This window comes from Rhinoraja longicauda, chromosome 3 (genome assembly GCF_053455715.1).
Source record: "Rhinoraja longicauda isolate Sanriku21f chromosome 3, sRhiLon1.1, whole genome shotgun sequence".
Taxonomy (NCBI): domain Eukaryota; kingdom Metazoa; phylum Chordata; class Chondrichthyes; order Rajiformes; family Arhynchobatidae; genus Rhinoraja; species Rhinoraja longicauda.
The window spans coordinates 11,224,981-11,236,975 of record NC_135955.1 but is presented as its reverse complement, the minus strand read 5'-3'; the positions used below and the strand labels follow the sequence as shown (position 1 = coordinate 11,236,975).

General features: G+C 46.7%; 1 non-coding gene across 1 annotated transcript; it reads right to left on the bottom strand.

Moving 5' to 3' along the window:
* Window positions 1-7,410: 7,410 nt before the first annotated feature.
* On the bottom strand, window positions 7,411-7,574 carry LOC144592508 (U1 spliceosomal RNA). The gene has a single exon (XR_013547135.1). It is a non-coding gene; the product is annotated as a U1 spliceosomal RNA (small nuclear RNA).
* Between the last annotated feature and the right edge of the window lie 4,421 nt (window positions 7,575-11,995).

The window sequence follows — 11,995 nt, the reverse complement described above, 5'->3', positions numbered from 1 at the left end:
CCCATACCCCCTCACTCCGCTATCCTTAAGAGCTCTATCCAGCTCTCTCTTGAAAGCATCCAACGAACTGGCCTCCACTGCCTTCTGAGGCAGAGAATTCCACACCTTCACCACTCTCTGACTGAAAAAGTTCTTCCTCATCTCCGTTCTAAATGGCCTACCCCTTATTCTTAAACTGTGGCCCCTTGTTCTGGACTCCCCCAACATTGGGACCATGTTTCCTGCCTCTAATGTGTCCAATCCCCTAATTATCTTATATATTTCAATAAGATCCCCCTCATCCTTCTAAATTCCAGTGTATACAAGCCCAATCGCTCCAGCCTTTCAACATACGACAGTCCCGCCATTCCGGGAATTAACCTAGTGAACCTACGCTGCACGCCCTCCATAGCAAGAATATCCTTCCTCAAATTTGGAGACCAAAACTGCACACAGTACTCCAGGTGCGGTCTCACCAGGGCCCGGTACAACTGTAGAAGGACCTCTTTGCTCCTATACTCAACTCCTCTTGTTACGAAGGCCAACATTCCATTGGCTTTCTTCACTGCCTGCTGTACCTGATGCTTCCTTTCATTGACTGATGCACTAGGACACCCAGATCTCGTTGAACTCCCCCTCCTCCTAACTTGACACCATTCAGATAATAATCTGCCTTTCTATTCTTACTCCCAAAGTGAATAACCTCACACTTATCTACATTAAACTGCATCTGCCATGTATCCGCCCACTCACACAACCTGTCCAAGTCACCCTGCAGCCTTATTGCATCTTCCTCACAATTCACACTACCCCCCAGCTTAGTATCATCTGCAAATTTGCTAATGGTACTTTTAATCCCTTCGTCTAAGTCATTAATGTATATCGTAAATAGCTGGGGTCCCAGCACCGAACCTTGCGGTACCCCACTGGTCACTGCCTGCCATTCCGAAAGGGACCCATTTATCCCCACTCTTTGCTTTCTGTCTGTCAACCAATTTTCTATCCATGTCAGTACCCTACCCCCAATACCATGTGCCCTAATTTTGCCCACTAATCTCCTATGTGGGACCTTGTCGAAGGCTTTCTGAAAGTCGAGGTCTTCCCCTCAACCAACAATGAACCGTTCTGCATTTCCTTGACCATTATTCGCTGTGCTCTGTCATTTTCACACCCTACCCTTCCATTAATGTCGTCTGTTTACAGCCGCTATGTCACAATCCCATGTAGCTCCCTCGGTTAGATTGATCCTCTCAGCAATGAAGTCTGATTGGATCTTTTGCCTCACGCTGTATGTTAATTCAAACCTCCCATATGATCATAGTCATAGAATTATGCAGCACAGAATTAGGCCCTTCAGTAAACAGAAAATTGGAGCCCTCTCTCCCCCTCCTAACCGCATTCTCCTGCCTTTCCTAGTTAAGTTCATAAGTTCATGAGTCAAAGAATGTACAAAAGCTAGAAAGCTCGTATCAGCAGATTCAGGAACAGTTTCTTCACTGCTGGTATAAGGCTACTGAATGACCTTCTCATGAGCTGGGGTGTTTTCCCGTTCTCCCAATCTACTTCATTGCAATCCTTGTACTTATTTGGAAAAAGTTCATAAGTGACAGGAGCAGAATTAGGCCGTTCGGCCCATCAAGTCTACTCCGCCATTCACTCATGGCTGATCTATCTCTCCCCTCCCAAACCCAAATCCTCCTGCCTTCTCCCCATATCCTTTGACACCCGTACTCATCAAGAACCTATCTGTCACTGCCTTAAAAATAGCAGCTGACTCGGACGTAAATAAATCCGAGGATTTAATGCCTTTATTATAATGATGCAATAAAAGATGTAAGATCACCGATGTATTGAAATTGGATCGAATAACTTGACGTATCCAAATTGAATTCCCTCCTGCTATAATTTGATACTTTAATTGTAAGCCAGCGTTGAATGTCAATGCCATGGGACAAAGTGAAAGCAGGGCTGGGGAAGGTGGCCTGACTGATAGCAGGAGAGGATGATGCTATTTGGGAACTCACTCCTACGCTATTTCCTCGAACAACCATCAGAAGAAACTGTCAAATTTCATTAAATGCTCCGTAATTTTAAAATCCCATCCTTTCTTTAGACCCTGCCATTCCTTCGAACACGACTATTAGGAGCCTACAGTAACTGTCACGTCTAGAGAAGAGAATTATTACAAACTCACCAAATAATTCACAGGTGATATATTTTTTGAAAAAAATTGTGGTTTTTTTTGGGGGTTCGTTTCAAAAGTTTTGTTCAAGTGGCATAATGTAAAACGGCCAGTTAGTTGGCAAAACACAAATAAATAAAGTTATCTTGGGCGGCACGGTGGCACAGCAGTAGAGTTGCTGCCTTACAGTGCCAGAGACCCAGGTTCGATCCTGACTATGGATGTTGTCTGTACGGAGTTTGTACGTTCTCCCCGTGACCATGTGAGTTTTCTCCGGGCGCTCCGGTTTTCCCACACTCCAAAGACTTGCAGGCTTGGCTTCAGTAAAAATTGTAAATTGTCCCTAGTGTGTAGGGTAGTTAGTGCGGGTGTATGGGGATTGCTGGTTGGCAGGGACTCTGTGGGCTGAAGGGCCTGTTTCTGCACTGTATCTCTAAACTAAACTAAGCTAAACTAAACTAAACTAAATATGAATGGAGACACAGGGAACTGCAGATGCTGGAATTTTGAGCAAAACACAAAGTGATGGAGTAACTCAGTGGGTCAGGCAGCATCAATGGAGAAAACAGAGTCTGAAGATGGGTCACATCCCAAAATGTCGCCTACCCATTCCCTCCACAGATGCTACCTGAAGTACTCTAGTACTTTGTGTTTTTCCATGTTATATTAAGGTTGCACAAGGCTAATTGAACTGTTCCCTATGAAACAAATGTGGGGTTTGCTGCACAGTGAAGAGTTTTTGATTGCAATAGTGACTACTGTTTAGTTTAAAGATACAGTGAGGAAACAGGCCCTTCGGCCCACCAAGTACGAACCAGCAATCCCCGCACTTTTAATACTATCCTACACACACTAGGGACAATCTACACTATTACAATTTACATTTATTCCACAAAACCAAGCCAGTTAACCTATAAGCATTTGGAGTGTGGGAGGAAACAAAAGATCTCGCAGAAAACTCGTGCGGTGACAGGGAGAATGTGCAAACTCCATACAGACAGCACCCGTAGTTGGGATCGAACCCAGATCTCTGGTGCTGCAAGCGCTGTAAGGCAGCAACTCTACCGCTGCGCCACCGTGCCGCCCTGTTGTTGATTGCAACGCCACCTAGCAGTCAACTTTGTGCTGACTCCTCATTAGAATGATCTGAACATGCAGCAGCTCCAAACATGCTGCTGGGTGGCTGCACTACTGTGCAAGTAGCCCAGTGCCGTCAGCAGTTAGCTGAGCTCAACGCAAGCCCACACCTCTTTTAACGATGAGAGTTGTGGGCTGCAGCAGGTAGGCAAATTGACTGAGAAGCAGATTCAAACTTTCTAAATGATTCATGGCACATTGTTACAGAGTGAATGTGGAGAGGATGTTTCCAAATTGTGGTTTTGCAGATAGTGAAGATGGTTGTGAAAGATTGCAGCAGGATCTGGATCGAGTGGCCGGGTGGGTGGAGGAATGGTTGATGGGATTTAATACAGAGAAGGGTAAGCTGTTGCATTTTGGGACGTCAAACAAGGGCAGGACCTACACATTAAATGGTAGGCCTCTAGGTAGTGTTGTAAATAGGGTTGCCAACTGTCCTGTATTAGCCAGGACATCCCATATTTTGGGCTAAATTGTTTTGTCCGTACGGGACCACACTTGTATTAGGCCCGGGAGGGCGCTGTAGGCCCCGACACTGTAGGCCCCGACACTTTGAAAAGTTTCTGACATTTTAGCTCCGGACAGTCTAAGGTCCTGAAGCCCGGGCTCGGAGGTTTTTTTTAACAGAGGTTTTCTTTTTACATGTACATCAAGTCCTTTGTTCACAATGTTTTCAGCAGTACATTAGCTTCTATCCAAACATGCAAGTTCCTTTAGTTGTATACAATAGTTCCAACATAGGCCAGTACCAGTCAGAATAAGACATCACGTTTGACACGTACATCACAGCCATTATCTGGTAAACCAAACTAAGATATGGATTAAATCATTCTTTATCGAGAAACCACCAGTTATATAGTGTAGAAAACTAAATTTTCAAAAGAGTTAAAGAAAGGTTTTGTAAGAAAATCACTGCAGATGCTGGTACAAATCGCAGGTATTCGACCCGAAACGTTACCCATTCCCTCTCTCCTGAGATGCTGCCTGACCTGCTGAGTTACTCCAGCATTTTATGAATAAAGAAAAGTTTTGTTACATTAAAAAACTTATGCCTTTCAAATCAAAAATCAATCTTCAGTCTTCAACATCATCTATAGTCTTCTCTTCTGTGTACAACACGTTGTTGCCTCGAATAAATGCATCTCCAGATTTGTTCTTAAGCTGATCTTTTACATATGCTTCCGTCTGTTCCAGTGCTATGTTCATATATCCATCCAATCAAGCTAAAACACCTTGGTAATCCGCACCAGAGTTCAGTTTAACCACCACTGGCCTCCCTATGATTTGTTTTAGAAACTCGCTGGCCGTTTGCTTTCGTAGGCTGATTTTGCGTCCTTCAGCTTATGCACGGTCCACTGATGGCTTGATTCGAACGGGGCCTGGACGGTTCCAAACCCCCTGCACCCGGAATCTGGAGGTTGCGTAGCAACCCGCCTCCCGGTCCGGCCGGCTGCCATTGGTGGAGCGGGAGCACGTGGCCGCTGGCTGGGGTCACGTGCGGCGCGGGGCGGTGACGTCACCTTGTCCCGTATTTGGGAGTGAGGGAGTTGGCAACCCTAGTTGTAGAGCAGAGGGATCTAGGAGTAGAGGTGCATGGTTCCTTGAAGGTCGAGTCGCAGGTGGATCAGGTGGTCAAAAGGCCTTCATCAGTCAGAGTATTGAATATAGAAGATGGGAGGTCATGTTGCAGTTGTATAAGATGATGGTGAGACTGCATTTAAAATATTGTGTTCAGCTCTTTACACCATGTTATAGGAAAGACATCCTCCTCATCCATGGAGGATGAGGGGGGATCTTATAGAGGTGGACAAAATCATGAGAGGAATAGATCGGGTGGATGCACAGTCTCTTGCCCAGAGTAGGGGAATCGAGGACCAGAGGACATAGGTTCAAGGTGAAGGGGAAAAGATTTAATAGGGATCTGAGGGGTAACTTTTTTACACAAAGGGTGGTGGGTGTATGGAACAAGCTGCAGAGTAGGAAGTTGAGGCTGGGAGTATCCCATCGTTTAAGAAACATTTATACAGGTACATGGATAGGACAGGTTTGGAGGGAGATGGACCAAGCGCAGGCAAGTGGGACTAGTGTAGCTGGAACATTGTGGGCAAGTTGGGCCGAAGTGTCTGTTTCCACACTATATCACTCTAAGTCCACGCTATACAACTCAATGTGTCTGATGACTATAAGATGTGCACATGCACACACACACACACACGCGCACACACGCACACACATACATGCACACACACACACACATAAACACATGCAAGTACACACACACTTATGCATTCACAAACAACCATGCACGCGTGCCCACACACACACCTATGCACACACACACCTATGCACACACACACCTATGCACACACACACACGCACACGCACACGCACACGCACACATCTGCACATAGACACTTATACACACACACACATAAATACATGTGCACAAGCATACTTAACCACACACGCACATACACACATGCATGCACACATACATACGCTCACATACACACGTAATTACACATGCACACATCCTTATGCGCACACACACACACACACACACACACACACACACACACACACACACACACACACACACACACACACACACACACACACACACACACACACACACACACACACACACACACACACACACACACACACACACACACACACACACCAAAGGCACTAGTTTGCAGACACAAGTCCCCACCGTGATCTAACCCACTTAATAGTAAGATTAAATGAGAACTTACCAGTTCGAAGTTTGATCTGTATTTTATGAGGAGTTACGATGAGGGACTACGTGAAGACCCCGTCCAGCACGCGTGCGCGACATTCTTCAAAGCAGCGGTGTGGATTCACAGAAAAAACACAACGATTGAAATAAATATAGTAAAGAAAAAATAAGAACTTGATTACCAGTTGATCTGTATAAAAAAGGGTGGGAGCGGAGGGCACGTAGTCCCTCATCGTAACTCCTCATAAAATACAGATCAAACTTCGAACTGGTAAGTTCTCATTTAATCTTACTATTTTATTTCGGAGTCACGTGAGTGACTACGTGAAGACTTCAAAGCTTCTGTGATTCCGAACCGTGTACCAGCTCATGCTTCACTCACTGTCTGAAGACCTTAGAGGGAGGAAGTATGTTATCGCGATCAAGAAACCTGTTTGTGAACAAAAAAGGTTTATTAATGACAACAAAAAACAGAGAGCTCCCCAGGGCTCAAATTAAATATTATCTGCAGACTCTAAAATTCTGTCTGCAAATGTAGCAGGTTGCGCCAGCGGTTTATTATAAAACCTTTGGAAAGTTCTTTCCGAGGACCATCCTGCTCTGGCCAGAGTATGGTCAATTGGCACGTCCATTTGACTAGCCGCCGACGTAGATGCAGCCCTGGTGGAGTGAGATTTGTAAACATTCGTATTGACTCCCGCGGACTTAAGCACCTGCTTGAGCCACCTTGAAATGGTTTGGCTCGTCACCTGACCATGAGGCTTCTTGTGGCTTATCCATAAGGCTTTTTCTCTCCCTCTTAAGTTGTATGTTGTGTCTATGTAATTGGCGAGGTGGTCTTGGCACACAGCCGTGGTTCAGATGAATATGCCCAGAACTCCATGACTGGAGGCGTGGTACCTGGTCTAGTTTGTTTGACCAGTCCCTGAATATGGAATGTGAAACAGTCCAATGACTCTGTCATGCTGTCGAGCCTCAGAAGGTGGAGGGATTGTACCCTTTAAGCTGACACTAGTGCCATGAGCATGACTGATTTCAGTGTAAGTTGTTCCAGCGTGAGTGCCCTGGGCGGTGGCCATCCCCTAAGGTACGTCAGCACAATGCTGACATCCCAGATCTGAGTGTACCTTGGTCTGGAGGAGTTAGTATTAAAAATGCCCCTCATGATTTTGATTCCTAGTGGATGGGACCCCAAAGCCAGTTGTCCTGCTGCTGGAACCAAATAAGCTGACAACGCACTCCTGGCTGTATTTATGGCGCTGTAGCTGAGTCCTTCCTGATGTAATCCAACCAGGAATTGCACAACACTGGTGGGTGTCGCTGTAGTGTAGGTAGTTCCTGTTTTGGAGCAATACCGTTCCCATTTTAACAGGGGAGAGAGCGAACGCAGTCCCCCACTACCCCAAATTTTGCAGTCGAGTATCCCGCATTTGGGGACATCGCAGGCGTTAGCACACCCGAAGTGCAATGGGATAGCCTTGTCCTGGGAAAACCTCCTGAGTGATCAAGGTATCTCCCCTGCCAGGTAAGTATTCCTTATATTGGTCAGGTATTGTCTCCTGGTGGACTCCCGGTGGGATGCGGTCATCATGTTGATGGCGTCCTCAGACAGTCCCAGGCCCAGTAGAGGTCTTTTTAGAATCTGCAAGCCAGGAGATTGACTCTGTCATGGCACGGGTGACTAATGCCTGACACTGGGTGGATTAATAATTCCGGACTGCTGGGGACGGAATCCAATTGAATCTTCCGTAATACCCGACTGATGAGGCAGAAGGGAGGAAAAGCATAAAAGAACATTTTTCCCCCAATACAGCGTGAATGCATCAACTGCTGCTGCCTCAGGGTCTGGTTCCCAAGCGACATACGTTGGTACCTGGTGATTCAGCCTGGATGCAAATAGATCGATATCTGGTGTGCCATTTTGCTTTGTAATTTCGGCAAATATTTTGGGATTTAACATCCATTTGATGTTATCGTTAAATTTGCGTGACCTGGTGTCTGCCACTGTATTTTTGACCAATTTATCACACGATATTGACTTTATACCACACATGTGGTTGATATAAGCCACCACCGTGGTATTATCTAATTGCAACCGGACATGTGCATGATGCGTATTAGATGCATATGCTTTTAAACCATAAAACGCACCCAACATTTCTAAATAGTTGATACCCCGTGTCTGTAGGCAGATGATTCAGAATTAGTCCATCTGCCCCCTGTGCTGGATAGCATGTTAGTTGCTCCCCAGCCCAAGGCACTGGCATCCGTTTGAATGGTTAATACTGGGTTGGAGATAATTATGGGACTGGAACTAAGGCTAATGTTCCTTGTCCACCATTGTAACTCTGTAATGGATTCAGCAGTTAAATACATGCTCGGTCAAAGTGACCTGAGTTTTGCTTTAGTTCGTGCACTTTTGTTCTTTGTAAATTTTGGTAGTGCAAAGGCCCAAATTGTACAGCTGGAAAAGCTGCTACCATTTTACCAATAGCTCTAGCTACCTGCCGTATGGTTGGCTGACGTTTATGCATTAGTTCGTGGCATGATAGTGCCAATTGTGATGCTTTCCACTTTGGCAGAGTTACAACCATGCGAACAGTATCAATCGTAAATCCAAGATAGTCCATGGTAGTGGACGGTGTAAAATTGGATTTATCTGGATGTATGACAAACCCCAAAGTTTCAAACAAACGTTTGGTGGCTGCTACTGCCAAAATAGCTGTCTCCAAGGTTTCCCTATCTAAGTACGCCATGACTATATGCTTTTGTTTTGTCAATAATGCCAAGGCGGGTTTTAAGCTTCTAGTGAAACCTTGGAGCGGAGGTTAGTCCATTTGGTAAGGCTTTAAATTGACATAGCTGTTTCATCCAGATAAATTTTTAATTATTTACGGTGCTCCTTGTGTATGGGTACTGAGTAGTAGGCATCTTTTAAATCAATGCCTGCTAGAAAGTACCCTGTAGACACAAATTCCAAAGGTTCATGTTTTGTTCTTTCAATGACACCTTTTGCTAGTAGCCTCACAAGTTCAGCTTGACCCTCTTGTTTGTCTTTGACTGAGAGGGTGAATACCCTTTGGGGTATGTGCTGAACTGGCGGAATGTTTTCATGAACAAAGTCAATTTTATAGCCATGAATGCAGGTTAGTATGTATTTGTCATTAGTGATGGTTTCCCATGCATGCAAAAACCAAGTGCAATCTCCTCCCTGTTAGTATAGAGTCCCTACTGCTCATATGCCGAAAGGTACCAGACCCACCTACCTCCATGGTGATTGGTGTTAATTCTTCTTCTGCCTCTTCGCTGGACGATGAGGTGTCTGCTGGGCTGTAGAGGGCTGCTGTTGACGTTGATGTTGTTGTTGGGGGGTGGCGCATTTTCCATGGGGTCCGCTCTGGGCCCTGGCCTAAAAGGCTTACGGGGAATGGTTGCGGACCCCGAGCTTTCACCAGTCCCATATGGTGGTTTATGACTGGTGGACGCCGTGAGGTACTGCCGCCTGGGTTTGTTAGGTCTGCTCGGTCCCAAGCCTGCCCTCACGAGACCAAAGGTCTTGGATTCTTCCTCTAGGTCTTTCACCTTTTTTGGGAGATCCTTTCCAAAAAGCAGAATTGGAGGTTCTGAACCCGGTGTTTTGCAGAGTCCCGCAAACTTAGGGTTGAGGGCAGGCTTGATAATTTCCGTAAACCATTTATTTGGTATTGAGTGGTGCACAGCAGAGCTAGTGTATCTTGCTGATTTGTGGAAATGTCCACACCATCAATGGACCGAGCATATGATGTTATCGCTGCAGTCAGTTTAAGGATTTTCTGGAGCTTCAACTCCAGGTTCCTGCCCCAAATGTCCCCAAATTTGGCTGTTTACAGCTGGTACATTTAATGATGTACAATTTTCTGGGGCTGTGTATAGCTCAAGAGCCTCATTGACCACCCGTTCTTGTAGGGTTTTTGAGGACAGGTGGTCAATGCTGGCTGCAAGTTTCGGCTCTAAAGGCCGACCCCCTCGTGGAATGTCCACGTAGCGGTTGACCACACCCAGCAGCTCTTCCTGATCCTGTACACTCTGCGTACTCCGGACATCTTCAGCCAACAACCCCTCTTCTTGACCAGCCCAGACCTGGTCGCCAATGCTGCCTTCAAACGAAGGTGAGGCAATGGCCAGTGCCCCTAAAGGGCACTGCGGGAGTGCCTGGGCGATCTGGGCCCTCCCTTGGCGAGTCTGCTGCTGCTCTCAGCAGATCTCGCTGGAGCATTGCTCCATAAGCCGTTTTAGGCTTAGGCGGCTGCCAGTGCCGCTGTGTAGCGGTGTAGCATCTTCGTCTGAATCGTCCAGACACTACCGCCCGGTTCTGGCTGCAGGTACCTCCAGCCCGCTGCTCAGGCTGCACTAGCGGTGCTGGGCTCGGCTCGGTAGTTGTGCCGCCTCTTGCCCCCCCTCCAAAGAACGTTCCTCAACGGAAAACGAACGGGGGCGACTGCAAATTTCTTTCCTCTGGTCTTGGTCATCTTGGGACCTAAAGCAGACCAGAGAGAAAATACTTACGGCCACGGTAGAACTTACCTGTCGGCCCGACTTTTTAGTTTGTAGCGGGAGCACCTTGAACTCCCGTTCGTCGCGGTGCACTGCATGAACGCTAATGTCGCGCACGCGTGCTGGACGGGGTCTTCACGTAGTCACTCACGTGACTCCGAAATAAAATTTGGTGCTGAAGTAATCACAACTGCACCATTAATGGAGTTTGGACAATTCATGCAGTGCACGCGATACTCTTTGAAAGTACCTGGTTTCACACCTGGTGAAATAAACACCCGCTACAAATCATTTTTTGCACCTTTAATTTATATCTACAACTAATAAATGGATGTATTTACATATTGATGTATGTTCACATGCAGGGTAATAATATATTTTCCCAGGCAATCATATGTAGACATTTTTAATGCCTCGTGTTGTTTTAGCGATGATGCCCACATTGTTTATGTAGTCGGCAGATTTACTACCATGCACAGATGTTATCAGCTCTAGATATCTCCTCTGAGATTGACGTGTCAGATTATTCTTTTTCTTTCAGCGTGCCGAAGAAACCAAACTTTAACCTTTAGTGGGCAGTAAGGATGGTGTGATTGCCCCCCAGTGGGCAGTGATTCTGCCCCTCTTACATCGGGGACCTGGGGTGGAGGGTACTGCACCGAGGAGTCCCCTGCAACCTGTTCCTCTCGCGGTTCACAGACTCGCCAGCCGCCTGCCGCTTCTGCGGGATGGAAGAGTCTGTGTTCCACGTGTACATGGAGTGTGTGAGGCTGCAGCCCCTGCTCCATTATCCAAAGGGGCTGCTCCTGGCCTTCTGGCTGCACTTCACACCCACCATCCTCATCTTTGGACACCCTGTGTGTAGGGGAGAGGGTAGGGCCGAAGATGTCCTGGTTGGGTTGCACCTGGGCCTGGCCAAGCTGGCCATCCTCGACTCACGGCGCCAGGCGGAAGAGGGCTCTGCCCTAGCCGGCTGCCTGCCCCTTTTCCGGGGTTACATCCACTCCCGGGTGGTGTTGGAGAGGGACTACGCGCTGTCCAAGGGCACCCTGGGGGATTTCCGGGAGCACTGGGCACTGCGGAGGAGGGGGTGTGGGGTGTGGGTGGGGGGGAGGGGGGGAGGGGGAGGGAAGGTGGAATGCATCCTTGACAAGGATGTGGATATAGTTGCATAATAATATATTTAGTATCAAAGAATATTTGTTCGACTTGTATTATGGTGGCGGCTTTTGTTTTGATTTATTTCGTACTGTACATATAATTGAATAAATTAGTTTTGCTTAAAAAAAAAACCCCCCAAACAGGGTGGTCTGATTTATTTGCAGAGTCTTTCAATGCAAAGAATCAGAGCATGGCAGCGTAATGTCCAACGCTGAGAGCTTTCAGCTAACCACTGACATTTATGCAGCTGTTGAATTGCA